Below are 16,946 nucleotides of genomic sequence, written 5' to 3' on the forward strand. Positions count from 1 at the left end.
ACACAAGGAGAACCTCCCTTGACTTCCTAGCCACACTCTTCCTAATGCACCCCAGGACATCACTGGCTTTCTTGGCCACAAGAGCACACTGCTGGCTCATGGTTAATTATTCACCAGGATTATCAGTTCCTTCTCTGTAGAGGCACTTTCCAGCAAGTCAACCCCCAACCTGTACTGGTGTATGGGTTTATTCCTCCCCAAGGGCAGGATTCTACACCTGCACTTGTTGAACTTCATTAGGTTCCACTCCTCTCAACTCTTCAGCCTGTCCCAGTCTTGCTGAATGGCAGCACAGCCTTCTGGTGTGTCAGCCACTCCTCTCATGAAGCAGCAGACTTGCTGAGGGTCCACTCCATCTCTTCATCCAGGTCACTGATGAATCTGTTGCACAAGACCAGGCCCAGCACTGACTCCTAGGGAACCCTGCCTGCAGTCAGACTCTGTGCTACTGATCACAGCCTTCTGAGCTCTGTTCTTCAGCCAGTTCTCAACTCAACTCACTGTTCACTCATCTAACCCACTTCCTAAGCTTCCCTATGAGGATGTTACAGGACACAGTCTCAAAAGCCTTGCTGAAGTTGAGGTAGACAGCATCCACTGCTCCCTCCTCATCTTCCTAGCAAGTCACAACACGAAGGCTACCATATTGGTCAAGGATGATTTCTCCTTGCTGAACCCATGCAGACTACTCCTGATAACCTTCTTTTCCTCCACATGTTTAGAGATTACCTCTAGAACGAGCTGTTCCATCACCCTTCCCAGGATGGAGGTGAGGCTGACTGGCCTGTTGTTTTCTGGGTCCTCCTTCTTGCCCTTTTTTAAAGACTGGAGTGACACTGGCTTTCCTCCAGTTCTCAGGCATTATTCCTGTTCTCCATGAAATTATAAAAAAAGATGGAGAGCATCTTAGCAATAACATCAGGCAATCACCTTAGCAGTTGTGGGTGAATCCCATCTAGACCAATGAATTTGTGGGCATCCAGCTTGCCTAGAATGATCTACTATAAACCAATCCTTCTCAACCAAGGGAGAGTCCCCCTTCCTCCAGCCCTTCTCTTTTATCTGCAGGGACTGGGATTCCTGAAGGCTGGTTTTATCAGTGAAGACTGAAGCAAAGCTCACATTCAGTAACTCTGCCTCCTCTGTATCCTCTGTCACCAGGGCACCCACCTCATTCAGCAGCAGTCCCACGCTTTCCCTAGTCTTCCTTTTCCTATTGATGTCCCTGAAGATGCTCATCTCGCTGTCTCTTACGTCATCTGACAGATTTAATTCCAAGTGGGCCTTGGCCTCCCTCGTTGCATCCCTGCCTACTCTGGCAACATTCTTATATTCCTCCCGAGTGGCCAGTCCCTTTACACACATTCTGTAAATATCCTTCTCCCACTGGATTTTTTCCAGAAGCTCCTTAGTCACCCATGCAGGTCTCCTGCCTTCTCTACTTGTTTTCTTGCTCACATGGATGCACCAGTCTTGAGCCTGGTGGAAGTGGTGCTTGAATATTAAGCAGCTTTCTCTTGGGGCCCCCCTCCCTTCTAGAGTCCACAGCCATGGGATTCTTACAAGTAGGGCAAATTCAGGGAAGCGCCGTTTTCTGTAATGATGAGTATTAGATTAAATTGTTATTTTTGATGACACAGCACACTATTTCCCTTCCTCTTTTTATGGGTTACAATTACATTGTTTCTATGGGTTTTTTAAAGGTCATTTCCTTTCATTTGCTTTTGCTGTCTTCTCATTCAGCAGCATCAAATGAAAATTACTAACTGGCTATCCTGAAATGGTAATATTATTTAATAAGTATTGTTAAGAGTAAAAGTATCAGAACAAGAAAACAAAGACATTCATTTTACAATGAAATGTCACTTTTTTTTAGATAGTAAAAGCATGTCATGATTGTCACATAAGTTGAATTTTTACATGAGCAGCATCCTTAACATCTTAATAAAATAAAATGAATGCTGAAGTACTTTAACCATGCTCATGATTCTAATTTAGTATAGATAAACCAAATAAAAATCAAGCAGTAATACAGTATTATCCCTTTGCAATGTAAGGTAATAGCCTGAAAAGAAGTCATGAATTTTCAATCCCCTCCTATTATGGGCAGTCACATTTCTTTCCTCAAATTTATTAATTCCATAAAATGCACCACATTCCACATTCTCTTTCTTGAATTTATGAATGATACTTTTCAATGCCTATTATATCATCAGCACCCATGATTTACGTGGAAAGGTCATTCTAGAACTGATAAGAGGACATCTTATTAGGATCCGGGACAATGAGGAAGAATCCCTATTGAGATGACAGCTTTTGGATTCTGCTAGATACTCCTGAAAAATGTGTAATACCATGTTTGAGAATTCCAATTCTAAGTTAAAATACAAATAGTATTTCCAAACAGAGAACTCTCATGATAAAACAAACCAATATAAAATGTCATGTTTGTACAACTAAGTGATTTGTAGAATGTGTGGAACAATCAAGTGAAATGTCTGCTCTGTAAGGTCAGTTTTGAAGCCTTTTCTGATATTCCTGCTTCTGCCCCTTGGGCTAGCTGTAGAACATACAATTCTTGGAATGAACAGCAAATTTCCCCATTTGGCATGTAGATCTAAGACTTTTCTAGGGTTCAAGAATCTTATTTTTGTCTGGATTACATTACTGTTCATCTCTGGTACTGCAAGAATTTTACAACTGCAAAAATGAGAACAAAAATTATGGCTTTGGAATATGCACTACGTGTTTTCGCCAGTTTGGTTTTGCTGTAGGAGTCAGACATAAGTCTATCTTCTGCAAATGGTACATCATAGCTGGATATCAAATAAGATAATGATATAAAAATGGTGGAAGATATATTCAGCAGGTTTTGACACTGGAAACTTCGAAATAAAATAGTTTAGTATAGCTGCTGGACATCTGTGCTAATGGTAACATTCACAATTAATGCTGGTTTTGACTTTATTTGGTATATTACAGCTTGCAATTAGTACTGTAACTCTTCGTTCAAAAACACTTCAGCACTGAAAGAGGTTACTGATGACTAGCCAGTATTTATATAGTTTCTCCAGGACTACTGAAAGATTTCAATGCTGAGATCTAATAGGACTGGCGTGTTTATTAAAGACTACACGGGCAACCATTACTGTCTTTCCATTTCCATAAACCTGACTATAAATAAGAAGATCACATAATTAAAGCACCAGATAATTAGCACTCTACTTGAATGCAATTATGCACACTGGACTATAAAACACAGTATGTCAGCAGACTCAGTACTGAGCAATGAATTCTCAGAGGCTGAGACTGATGAAGAATGTTATCATTTTACTCTGTTGGGAGGACCTTAGCAAAACAGCAGGGCCTGCAGACTGAGCATGAAGTCTAAACTTGCACAAGAAGAAGAAAGATATTAAGGGAGAAGCAATATATTTCATTACAGCAACTAAGACAGATGGAGAGAGGAAAAAAACCCCAAAGGTTTCAGGGCACATGAACTCTTCTTCAGCTAGTTTATTTTTCTTCCACAGTTTGCTTAATAAAAGGTATTAGCTTTCCTTACAAACTCTCTCTGCTTACATTGTTCAGCCACCAGTTACACTGCCAGAAACTGCAGATGTATGCATTAGGGCATATAAAGAAGCATATATCACAGTTTCAGCTTAAGGCTGATTTTATGCACTGTGCGTACTTCTATGTTCACGGCAGATTCTGGAACAGATAGAAGAACAAGAATTTTCCCACTGTAAGAAAAGAACCTAACTTGGCCTAATGTAAGTTAGGCAACATTTTAAAACAAATAAACGGAAAAACCAGAGACCACCAGCATCTCTCATTCAGGTCAATATACCTGGATTGAAAGTGCCTAGCTTAAGGCTTCATAAAAATGTATTTCTGTTTTTCCTTTTTTTTTGTAACAGCACACCACACTGATCATTCATAGTTGACCAACTTTGTACTATCTACAAGCGTCTTTCAACAAACTATTTTTTGTTGTGTTTTTTTTTTTTTTTTTTTTTTTTTTTTATATTTAAAGTATTACTGAAAACCTGAAATAAGAACAATCCTAATAAATTTGACTCAGAACAACAGCCGCTCTTTCAGCATAATTTATGTTCTCCTTTAACCAACATCTTGCCTGCTTTACAGTTCTTGTTCTGTAATTCCTTCTCCTTCATTTTAAATGTTTCCTCCAGATTAATAAAGAGTAAATTTTATCACATATTTTTAGCCTAGAACAAAGGTTACTTTTGCTCAGGAAAATACCTCAAGCCAGGTTAGTTTTACAGAATCTGTTTTAGTAAATCAATTCAACGTATTTTTCTATTGGCCATTAACCACTGTCTTTAATTATTCTTACCTTCAAATCTAGACCATTATATTATATTATATTGTTCTACTATCTTAGAGGAAGGAAACCAAATATGTAAGTTACTCTGAAAAATGGTGGTATTCTGAAATACAGTGGTTCCACCAGGTAAGTCAGACAAGTTCTAATATCTTATATAAAAGCACTAAATGATTCAGAAAGAACATGGATGCTTCCCGCACAACAACAACAAAGTTAGATACAATGCAAAGCTCATAAAAAAAGGACCAGAGAGGCAATGAATTAAACAGTGTGACTGAACAAGGTTTAAGAAGTTATTAAAACCAAATAATTTTGTCTCTTAAAATAAAGCTAGGGCTGTAGAACAGATTGTAGAAAGTTGTATTTAGAAGGTTCATATATATATATATATACACATACATATCTATATGACTTTTAATGAGGAAAGAATTGAAGGTACTAATGTCAAAACATTGAATTAACTAAAGCAAACAAGCACAAAAGAAGGAAGAGGTCTCTAGGTCACATGGCATTAAAGGGTATAATAAGGTAGAACAAAAGTAGAGCTCATAAGATAGATTGATGTGTGTCAGCTTTCTCAAAAGATGCTAGGGAGATAAATCTCTAAGAACCTACCCTGATTTGGACTTAAAGATGAGACAAGATCAGAGACAAAGGTCTCAGGAGACAAAATATCAACCAACTGAAGTGATGACACTCCAGACTACACCCTCTGGAAGGAACTTGGGAATGGCCTTTCCACTAACCTTAAAAACGATGTTGTATCAGATGACCATGTAGTAACAAACACCGTACCTTTAGGATGTAAGAGATGACCAAAGAAACCACAGTAAACCCCATGGCAGCTTCAGGTGAGTAATTTTAAGTAACTAATAGAACAAACACCCTCTTGAACAGTATCTGTGTTGTCTCACTAATCTGGTAGTTTCATTCCAGTATGTTAGTGAAGGTGTGGACGAACAAATTAACAGACAATACTTGAAGAAGAACAGCTTTAGGTATTCAAAAAACCTTTACCATGACCATTTTAAAAAAGAGACAGTACATGGTGTGAAATGGATGGAATAGCACATGGTGAAAAAAATTAGACAAACTGAGACAAGAATAAGCAAGTACCTTTCAATATGGCAAAGTTAATACTTAAATATTCTGAAAAAAATGTGTGAGGCACATGATGGTAACATTTCCAGAAGATACAAAACTGGGAGCTTAGTGAAGTTCAGACAAAATAGGGTGATTTCTCATGGCTTTGACTCAGGAATGGAGAATGGAACAAACAAGCACAGTCAAGTTTCAAAAAATTCTGATTAAATTATCTTACAAAATTGAAGAAGACTCTGCAGACAGAAATAACTTGTATGCAGAGGGAAACTCTTGTATGCCTTACACAGCTCTGAAGTAACAGAATGAGTTCATGAAAAGCTTCTGAACTTCAGTAGTGACTGCTCAGTGAAGACCTCTACTAAAACTTAGTTGTAGAAGACAATAACATAGAATGCTCACTTAGTAAGGAGACTAACAGACAAAGTACTGTAGTGACACTACAAGAGACAGCCAATATGCCTCAATTTAAAATACTATAAACAAAACTCGATATCCCATGTCAAAATGCCCAACATATTAATACAGGAAACTCCCAAACCATGGCAAAGATTATCCCCACCATGAAAAATCACCCCTGACATAAAGATGGAGAAAAACTGAATTATACATTTCAGAATGAAAATGAGACTGAAGAAACATGAAAAAGCCTAGGATGAACACAAATACTGAAGACTTCTGGTATCTGAATCAAGTAAAATCTCGGTAATTTAGAAAAAAAAAAAAATTGAAATATTTTTCACTCTTCAGATAAGACCACATGATTCTTTTGCAGACAGTTTCTTTGGAGCAAAAACCTTCACATTATTAAAACTATCTGAGACACTTACATGAAACTCAGGAACACTTTGTTTACAACAATTAATGCTAAAAATGAATTTCAGAAGAAATCCAAGACTTAATTCTTTGGGACCATCTAATTATAAACATCTTATGTGTGCTAGTGGTGGATTCCCCTCCCACTTCTCTGAGGCAAATGATAGTGGCCACTGGCTAGACAGTTCCACTTGCAGGTTCCTGTATCGTCATTGGAGGCAGACACTTAGGACAGCAGCATATGCCTAAAAGAGATTTGCCTCTCCAAGTCTCACTCTGACTCTCCATTTTATGAAAAGTGTCATCAGTGGTCAGAGTTACTTTTTGCTACTGCAAAAGATTTTTAACAGCATCGGAGCCTTCAAGAGAAAATAATGTGACGAATGATGGAAATATCTTTCTATATATGCTATTAATACCAGTATATCATAGGACATTTTTAAAATGTAAATGGACAGATTAAACCATGAGCACAATATATGCCAATTATATATCACTGTTTCTTGGAAACTGGATAAAAACACTTGCTCTGAGTTTTGCCTGCTGTTTCCCAACATCTGATAAAAATTTGTAACAGATGGAAATTATTGCAAAGTGACCAGCACTCCCTTCATGTTCTCCATTTTGCTGATTTAATCACAAACACACTTAATCTGATAGTAATGAAACAACAGACTTGTTGTTGATGAGATCACCAAAAGGCTTCCATAAAAATCTATCAGACACTGTAAAATATAATCACCACAGGCACACAGAATCCTTTTCTGACCTGCCATATTACCGGTCTACATAAAATAGTAAATTCTGTCATAGAAGCAGCTTTAAGTAAAACAAATACTCAACTTTATTTGATTTGTAATTATATTTAAAAGCCAGCTTCAAAAGAAGACAATCTTGCCAAAAATGCTTCATAGAGTTAGATGGCCTAGACATTTCTAGAGTTTAGTACTCTGCCCTATTATGAAACAGCAACATTATTCCCAAGTGAGTCTGCTCTGCAGTCCCTATACAATGCATATTTTAAACAAACAAATCACATTTAAATATTCTGCTACTGCAAACTACAATTAAGAACTCTTGAGTACACAGTAGTTAGTTCTAATAATGTCAAAAAAGGCTCAAAGTTAAGCATGTGCTGAGGTGTTTGCAAGATCAATGCCAAATTGTCTGAAAGATAAGCTAAACACTCTACTCAACCTACCCATTGTATTTTTCCATAACAGATTCTCTTTTTTACTAAGCCTCAAAATGAGCAGATCTCTGAAGAGAAATAAAATAACTTAATTCTTCTAAAACCTCAACATTACATAAAATTGCTTTTCTATACATAAAAATGTCATCAACTTAATGTCAGTTTAAAGACTGATTTGCAGAATGTTTTAAGTCTAGAAGTATTCACTGAGTCTCACTCAAAGCTAACAAACCCCTCCTCTTTCCAGTAGTACTGTTTGAGCCCCAAAGGATGCAACAGAGTGTTTCATCAAGCCTGAGGAGGGCAGACTGGAGAGAATTTTTCTGGCATCAAGAAAAAAACACCTAGCTGGTGGAGCCCTGCCTTTCCCAAGCCCTCTTTTGTCACATGAACGGACCACATGCACATGATTTGACAAGGGAACGATGGAAGACATTCTGGGAAAGACAAAAGCCAGGATTTCCATCAGAATGATTTCTCTGGCTTATACCGTACGTCTTGTCCATGTATGAGTGGCTCCTGAAGACAAAAAGTGCTAGATAAGGGCTGGATGAGATGCTGTGGTAGCAGCATTCTGCTCCTTGTTTGGCTTTTCCTGTCTAAGGCAGAAAACACAGGCAATACACAGTAGATACAGCACTTCAGTGAACTGATCTTCAGAGATGCACTGTGCAATGCATTCAAATAACCCAGGTAATATTTGGGAAATTCTCTATCTCTGGAAAAACTATGTAGTTCACCCACCAGTCAAGCACCATAGCTCAGTCTACAAGTGCTTCTATATCAGAACACAGCAGTGGTTAAACACAACCTTTTAAGAACCCTTTGCCTTATTTTTATTATCCACTCTCTTTAAAAATGCTGGCAGAAGAAGCAGACCACTTACATTTGGGACTTCAGTGAGAATGGGTCATCAAGTCCCTCTGGCTGTCCCACTCCTGTCTCACCATTTCCAAAGTTTGCTCATGTTTCAGACTCCAGACATTAGAGACAGGATGTGACCAGAGATGCTGCATATAGACGTGTTGTAGGGAAGGTGAATTAGAATGTAAACAGAGATCTGAATGAGCCTGAAGATGATATCCAAACATACAGAATGGGACAGAAATGTCTTCAACAGAATGTAAGCTACAGGTGTTATTCACTACTTTTTGTATGACAAGGACTTGCAAGGATAAAATGAAACTGCAAGACAGCAGATTTAAAATAAACAAAAGGAATTATTGTCCACATTGCTTACAACTAAATCGAGGAATGTATTGCCACAAGACAACCTACAGATCAAAAGCATAAACAGGTTCAAAGCAGCCAGATCTATTCAGAGAAGAAAAATACACCAAAGAACATTAAACACAACAGGCCAAATGAACTTTCTGACTAAATAAGCTTTAAACTTGAAATTGCTGGCTCCAGCAGTATGCCAGAACTACCCTACTTCTGGCCACTGATTTGGCTAAATGATCTCTGGTCTAATCCAGCATAGTTTATTCTTAAATCAGTTATGACTTCTAAAACCCTGACATTTATTACTTTGACTTAGCAGCACGTAAGTGTGGAGTGATATTTTCCATACTGCAGAGGTCGATGTCTAAAGGTGCACAAATATATTTGAGGTTTTGCTTGATTTTTGGATGAAATACCTCTAACATAGAAATATTCCTCAGAGAAAGAGAACTGTCATTTTCTGGTTTTGAATGGAGGGAAAGTAAGCTTTTCCACAGCTCTTAAGAAAGACAGTACTCAAAAACTGGAAAAGCTTGATATAAATTTTAAAACAGCAACCGTGAGGTACGTAAAGATAAAACGAAAAAATTTTCTGATTTTCATGTCATGTGTGAACAGTTAAAAAAGGAAGGAGTTTAATAATCATTATATGGATTTATAAATATAATCAAAGCTCTACTCGTTACCTAGGACCTGTGTGACCTGCTTCCATAGTGAACAGCTAACAGTGACCATTATGACACAGCTGATGTAGAGTTATCCATCAAATGCCTGAAACTGGAGAACTCATGACACTGATATACACACAATCAGAAAAGCTCCCCCAGCTTCCCACAGTGTGATCAAGCACATATTTCAGTGTGCCTAGTATATTTGGGACATTTGATTTTTTTTTATATCAATTATAAAATTAGCCCCCAAAATCATCAACATAGTACCTTCACAGTAAGACTACCAAAAAAGAATGTAGCAAATGAAAGCAACAATTCCTATAGTTACTATTAAATCTGTGAAGTCTGTGAGAAAAAAAACACATAAAGTCCTCTAACTCAAGAGTTATAGAAGCACAACCTGAGCTCTAGGTTATTTTATAGCAGAATATTTGAGCTGATCTCCTCCTTAGCCCAGATGGATTTCATTCTCATGAAGCAGCTCCATCTCTAATCTCTTCTCTTTACCCCTTCCTTTCTCATGTGAAGAAAGAATGGCTCCAAAGTGCTTATTAAATTATTATTCCACATCTGTACATCAATTAAGCACGGGCTGTATATGAGCCAGAAAAAACTTCTGCAATACCCGTACACGGAGTAAAAGGTATTTTAAAATTGAGCTAAAGCAACTCTCAAATATTCAAATCAAATAGCAAAGATGTTTTAATTTTGCAGTGGATCTCATATTGGACATGAATCATATGATGTAATAAAAGTCCATTTCAGATGATCATGTCACCCCTAGATGTAATTGAAAACATTTATTCTGATTTAAAAACCAAAGCAGTTAACTGACTAGTAATGAATATTATTTGTATCAAGCTCAACATTATTATATTTACATATAATGCTCAACATCATTTTTTATTCTAATAGCCACACAGAGATTAACAGATTGGCATAATTAACCCAATTAATTATTTCTGTTACAAGGACATTCTCCAATCCTGCACTTTTGTAATTTCCTATACATGTAAATAACTCTACTATGTTCTTCAAAGAACCATTTAATGTGTTATAGCTGTATCTCAAAATGAAATAAAATGCTAAAAATGTTTTGGCAAGACTATTAATTATTACATAGACATAAAATGTTGAAGCTGAAACACTTCCAAACAACAAGCTGTAAGCATGCAAGTAAAGCCAAGCTTTTACCTGAGCACTTATAAGACAGGTGCAAGATGACATGCATTTTACAGAATCGTTGAATCATTACGGTTGGAAAAGACCTCTCAGATCATCAAGTCCAACCACCAACCCAGCACCATCATGACCACCTCCAGAGATGGTGACTCCACCATGTCCCTGGGCACTCTGTTCAAATGCTTCACCATTCTTTCAGTAAGGAAATTCTTCCTAATAGCCAATCTAAACCCCTCTTCTCTGCCCACCCTCCCCTCCCCAGCTCAACTTAAACCCATTTCCTCTCATCCTATCATCATCTTAACATGTTTTACACTTTATGAAGCAACACAAACTATTCATGGAATCATGGAATCACTAAGGTTGGAAAAGAATTCATCAAGTCCCAGCTGTCAAGCCAACACCACCATAAGCACTAAACCATGTCCTAAAATACCATGTCTCCAGGCATGGTGACTCCACCACCTCCACGGGAAACCCGTTTCAATGCCTTACCGCTCTTTCAGTAAAATTCTTCCTAATATCCAATCGAAACCTCCACTGGTGCAGTTCAGGCCCAATTCCTCTCATCCTGTCAGTAGCTCATAGTACAAACAAGTTCCACTAAACAGACAGGAAAAACAGTTCAGCTGAAACATTGATGAAATATTTCTATGACCCGATGAAGACAGTTCTAAACTGGGTTAAGAAACAAAACTATTATCTGGGCTAGTGCCCTCTTCCTGTGGAACACAATAAGCATGTGGCATCAAAAATAATGCTTTCAACAGGATTTTTAATTAAATATGTAATGTTAAGGGTGAACTTTGTAACAAATTCTCAGAGTTGACAGGACTCTATTTGTCCAAAAAGCTCAGCATCGAGATATACGTCATCTATAAGGTGCTTCGAATTCACATTTATTTAATCAGCTGTCCTCTTTCAGCTAGGATAGGGTTAATTTCCACCAGAAGCTGTGAGGGAGTTACAGCAGGGACAGAGAACCAAACCAGCAGGTAGGTTATACATGGTGTCATGCCTGTGTCCTCAAAGCCAAGTGATTCTTTTCAGCAGGCTGGGCTGGGCACACGGGGTCGCGTGGCCTGTGGGTTTCCATCTGGACCTCATGTAGTCTGTTCCTTTGTATCACTTGTTTTATATTTGTTATTACTGTTGTTTATTGCACCTGTTATTCACTTCTAGAAAGGTCACTGGAACAAAGAGTATGGGTCCCACACTTGTCAATACCCATGGTCCCTTATATTAACAAAAAAAAAAAAAAAAAGAAAAGCATTTTCAATATGATTTTTCCCTTTATATCACAAAGTGCACACATAACAAAATAAAAAATAATACATGTACAGTAATTTATGTATTCTTACTTAAAAATCCACAGCTCCTAACAGAAGTATTAGTTACTTCTCTTATCACTACCAGCATTTTGGGATCTAGTTTTTATTTGTTCATTAGCCAGTAAAATCCTATTCCTGTTTTCACTGAACTACTACCAATTACCACTAAATACTCTCAAATAAGGAATACCAGTTGAAATGTTTTACCTAGAACGTTCTCATGCCTCTTAACTTACCACAAATCAAATTCTTATAAGAGCTGTGAGAGTTCATCAGATTTTTACTTTTTAAAACCAAAATGAATTTGATGGTTGTAAACAAAAATAAACAGCCACATCTCATTCAAGCTATTTGTACCAAAATTTTATTATAAGTGTATTTTAAATCTGTAACATTCTTGCATTTTCCCCAAAACACTTAATCCCACTCTTCTTAAAAATGATGTCAGGCATAAATAGAAAGATACAGTCATGTGCTCAAGAGTTCACATTCTAAAGAGCTAAATACAGACAAAGAAAATGGATAAGACTAAGCTGAGGGATGGCAGTCATTTGGCTTGAAGAAAACAAACTAATAAATTTTAAAAATACTTCAGAGTTAATAACTCTGAAGAAAAATGGACATTTATTCTTGAATTTAACAAGTATGATTAGACGATATTCAAAGAAGGAGTTTGTTGTTGTCTATTTTTTTATGAAAAGAAAAAACTTAAAACATATGTGGCAGATGGCCCCAGTTAGGAGGCTGCAAAAGGAGAGCAGGGGATTCAGCACATATTTTATTAACTCAATTTTCTTTTCAGCTTTGCAGTTCACCTTTAAAATAAAAGCTTAGGTTCTGCTGAAAACAGCAAAAATTGTGGAAAATCCATAGGGAGGCTCCAAATCCTTGGGATTTGTGGATTTTCTGTTTGAACAGATTTTTATTGTTCCTGTTGATTGCCCTAACACTCACTTTTAGGCACCAGGCAGCTTGAGTTATGTTATCTGTGGGCATTTAAACAGTACCAGCAGGTAGCTTAACTTTCTAAATCCAGTTTTTCTAAAGGGTAGAATGCCAAATAACTGTTTTGAGAGACATGAAAATGTAAAAAGAATGATCTTATCAGTTTTTTTTTAATTTAGCTTGGTTTAATAATTGCCACTGACTTGTTAGATATATTAAGTTATAAAAATATTTTTATATGGACTGACACGTCTATTTTCATTCTTTTTGTTATTGCCTGGTCACATACTATAGGAAAAATGGCTGTCTGGGCTAAATGCCCAGAACATTTGAAGCATCTCACACTGAAACAATAGTGGTCTTTGTTGGACACCATCTGTTAGCAGAACTTTTTTTTTTGTTAAAATAATTGTGTGTCTGCTAATACAGATGCACTGCACTTCCACAAACTCAATTCCATTTATGCTTAGACTAAATACTCTTCATGTAAAAAGTGTTTCATTTCGCATTATGACTGAGCTGCAGTTATACTGATGCAACACATGAGACAAGCTTGTTCCATGCTGCCAGATTACTTCAGAAATATTTTCATTTGCTCCTTTGGTTTTTACAGAGTCTTCCATGCTTTTCACACCGCAAATCCTACCTTTCAGTGATCAACTGTGTTTTGAATTTGCTGGTACTGCTGATCACTCTGTGCTCCTTCACTAGCTACTAGAGATGGGTGAACTGACTTGGCTAAATTATGAATCAAACAGTGAACAGCATGTTAGTAAAATCTGCAAACAGTAAGTAACTATTGCCTCCAGAAAAAAAAGCAGAAATGCATTAATAGACTTATAAAAATTAAAATGCAGGCAGAAATGAACTCTGTCTCGAAAAGTGCAAGAAAAAACGTCTGAGAAAAATAGTTAAAAGAGCAGATAGTCAACGGGAAGAACTAAGCAGTAAAATGAAACCTACAGACAATACAAACACACCTAATTTAAGCCAGCATTGTGTATTCACAGTTGCCTTTGAAAAATTTTGTGGAATTAATATTCTGGTCATAACAGCCCTGGCTGAAATTTCACTCTGAAGAATGACATGACAAATGGATTTTTCAAAGAGCTAAAATGGGATTCTTCAAAATTTGTAGGAAATTATTTTTAAAACTGGAGGATGAAAATGCAAAAGATCTGCTAGGTTAGTTTATTTGCTTCCTCATTTCTACAAGACACATATCACTTTATAGGTAGTCTTATTTTAAACATCTGAAATAATAATTTCCTTATGTTCCATAATTTGGAAAATATTTCTGCTATCCAGTTTGAATATTCTGATTCCCCCTTCCACCATCCTGAATCTTTTCTGTTCTTTTTGTTTTATATATCCTATAAGTAACAGGTTATTTTATACCCTCAGACATGAGTAGATACCAAAGCTTTAGAAGTAACCATGTGTCCACTGACCAGTTATATTAATCTTGTAGTTGCACCGTATCAATTCAATTCCTAACATTTTTGGTAAGCCAAGCCATACAGACAACATTCAACTGTATTTCTACACAGACTGAAATCCAAGAGATATCAAAATATGTACAGGTACTTTCCAAACAGATGTTAAGACAGATAAGTACTCAAAGTGTATCTAAAAGTTTGAATGGATAACTGGCTCCTTTGGAGGTTTCCTTATCCCTTAGCAGGTACTGCAGTTTTCAAAGAAGAAAAAAATTAAAATAATGTACTTCATAAAAAAAAAAAAAAAAGCAAGCTAGATGGCTACTTTCATGAACTTATAAAACAACTAATATCTCTGGTGAATAAGAAGAGAAATTTCATGATCTACAATTGTGGGTGATGATTTATATTACTGACATTTATATTGCAAGAAAATTCACAATTAGTAAAATTAAACTCTGTTAAACAAAATTTTAATAAGAAAGAAAGCAATACATGCAAACAAAAACTTCCTTGTAACTCACTACTTTCCAAAGAATTTCCCTACCTCAGAATCTTCCTCACCAAGGCACTGGCCTAACAGCCAATACTGTTTTCCAATGATATGGTAAAGTGACTACTGTAATAGAATGTACTAATAGGAAATCTCTAAGTTAAAACCTGGCAAGTATTTTTGATTAAACTTAGTATAATACAAGACCTCAAAACTCAACTATAGTCTATTCTATGTTGGTATGTGTTCCATGATCAAAGTATTCCAAAACCCATAAAAACACGGAAGTATGAATTGTGTGTTCGCAGCATTTTTAAAATACACTCCATGTAAAAATATTGAAAATGAAAATAGAACTGCACACTTATATGGAAGCTGCTGTGCTGACATGTTTATGTCTCACAGTCCTTCTGTGACAGATTCACAAATACATCTTGTATATAGGCATCGTCTACTTCCTCAGGGTTTGTTGTTGTTGTTGTTTGCTTAGGTTTTATTAAGTTTGTTCACTAGGTATTTTGCAAGCTTTCTTTCCTGTACTTTTTTCCTGATAAAGAACGCTGTACTAGGCTGGCTGCTAGCAAGCTACCTTCAAGCTCTCTTTCTGCAGGTACTTAACATCAGCTTTGTGTCGCTTGTATGTAGAAAAAGAACTATACTGATTTCCTCACAAAAGTAACATTGATTGCCTTGTCCTTAGGAGTCTGCCTTCTGCATAATGTGCAGCTGGAAGACATTGCCTAAGTTTTCTGTCTCCTGTGTTACTAGATGAGAAAAATATCAACCATACCATTTTTGATGTAAATATTTAAGAGCCTGAAAAAAAGTAACAATGAAAAAATTTAAATCCAAAACCTGAGTCATTCTAGCTCTCAAATTTGTTTTAGGTACAAAGTGCTTGATATTTACTTGGTTATTCATCACAGTCAAGCGTTACTCGTTAGTTTTCCAGTAGTTACACTTGCAACAGTTTTTCCTGCCTTTCTAGCAGCTATTTTTCTTTTCAGGCTTTTCTACTATCTACTTTTTGCTTTCAACAGGTCATCCTTTGGCAAACTATTGCTGAATACTGTCTTTTTTTATATTTGTGTTATCTTTCTTGCAAGAAGATCAAGCACTTATTACAAAGAATGGTGCAATCTTAAATCTACAAATGATTGTATAATTTGTGGTGTGGTATGAAATCTAAGAAAAAAAGAGTGCATTCATTTAACATTTATGATTTGTGTATGAGGTACTGAAGAGACATATTGCTTATACTTTCATCAATGCCTTTACTAAAGCTACTTTAGAGGTTAAAAAGAAGAGTTAATTCATTAAGAACAATTTTTTTCCACATCTAATTTAAGGTATGTGGAAGAATGGAAACAGCAGGATCAGCAGTGAGTCCTACTGTACAGCACAGCCACGCCTTTCTCCTGCCAGGCTGAACATCTGCCCTTCCTAACCACCCCTGACACTAAGCAGATATGCCAGAACCCTATGATAAATGAAAGTAATTTCTTTAACATTCCAGAGGAAGTAGTAAAACCGTTTAAGGAGCTAAGGCAAAATTAATAAACACTTTTTATAAATTGATATTTAAATATGATTTCTTAGCAACATTTTATAAAGTATAGAATTAGATGAATAAGCAGTTTACTGATTACTTCTGCATTTTCCTGTGATTTCTGAAATTCCACATTTTCTAAATAAAGAATTTGATACTTCAATTCTAACAGAGAACACTGCCTTAAAAAGTTGGCTGGTAAGCTTGTCTAGCAGGCAAAGGAAAGTAGTGCAGGCTAAACCAGGAATCTTGTCTTCTTTTGCATTAGAAAGGACAACATGCAAAATGTGAAAATAATGACAGTTCTTACTGTTTTTCTTCCCAAGGATGTGCTAACTGGTGTAATAGAAACACAGACTGACTTGGGTATAGGTAATACAAACTACTAGCACAAAATGCTGCCCTGCCAGTTTTTCAGTACTCCTAAAGTGAATATGGCAACAACACATGTTTACTGTTGATTACGTTTATACAACAGGAGATCTATCCTACACAAGCACTGTGTTTTGACTCCAATTAGACTATAAGAACACCAGGAATATGAAAATTTGGTTTTACTACAGACAAATAAAAAGCTTTCAGGCAAATGACTTTCCTCTATCTACTATGGTGTAAAATGATAGTTAATCCCTTTCTCACAGGGTTGCTC

At 36.4% G+C, this 16,946-nt stretch overlaps 1 pseudogene; it reads right to left on the reverse strand.

Annotated features, from left to right (window-relative positions):
• Nucleotides 1-2: 2 nt before the first annotated feature.
• Nucleotides 3-1,365, reverse strand: LOC103777612 (annotated as a pseudogene).
• Between the last annotated feature and the right edge of the window lie 15,581 nt (nucleotides 1,366-16,946).

Source organism: Merops nubicus, unplaced genomic scaffold (genome assembly GCF_000691845.1).
Source record: "Merops nubicus isolate BGI_N331 unplaced genomic scaffold, ASM69184v1 scaffold11868, whole genome shotgun sequence".
NCBI lineage: Eukaryota > Metazoa > Chordata > Aves > Coraciiformes > Meropidae > Merops > Merops nubicus.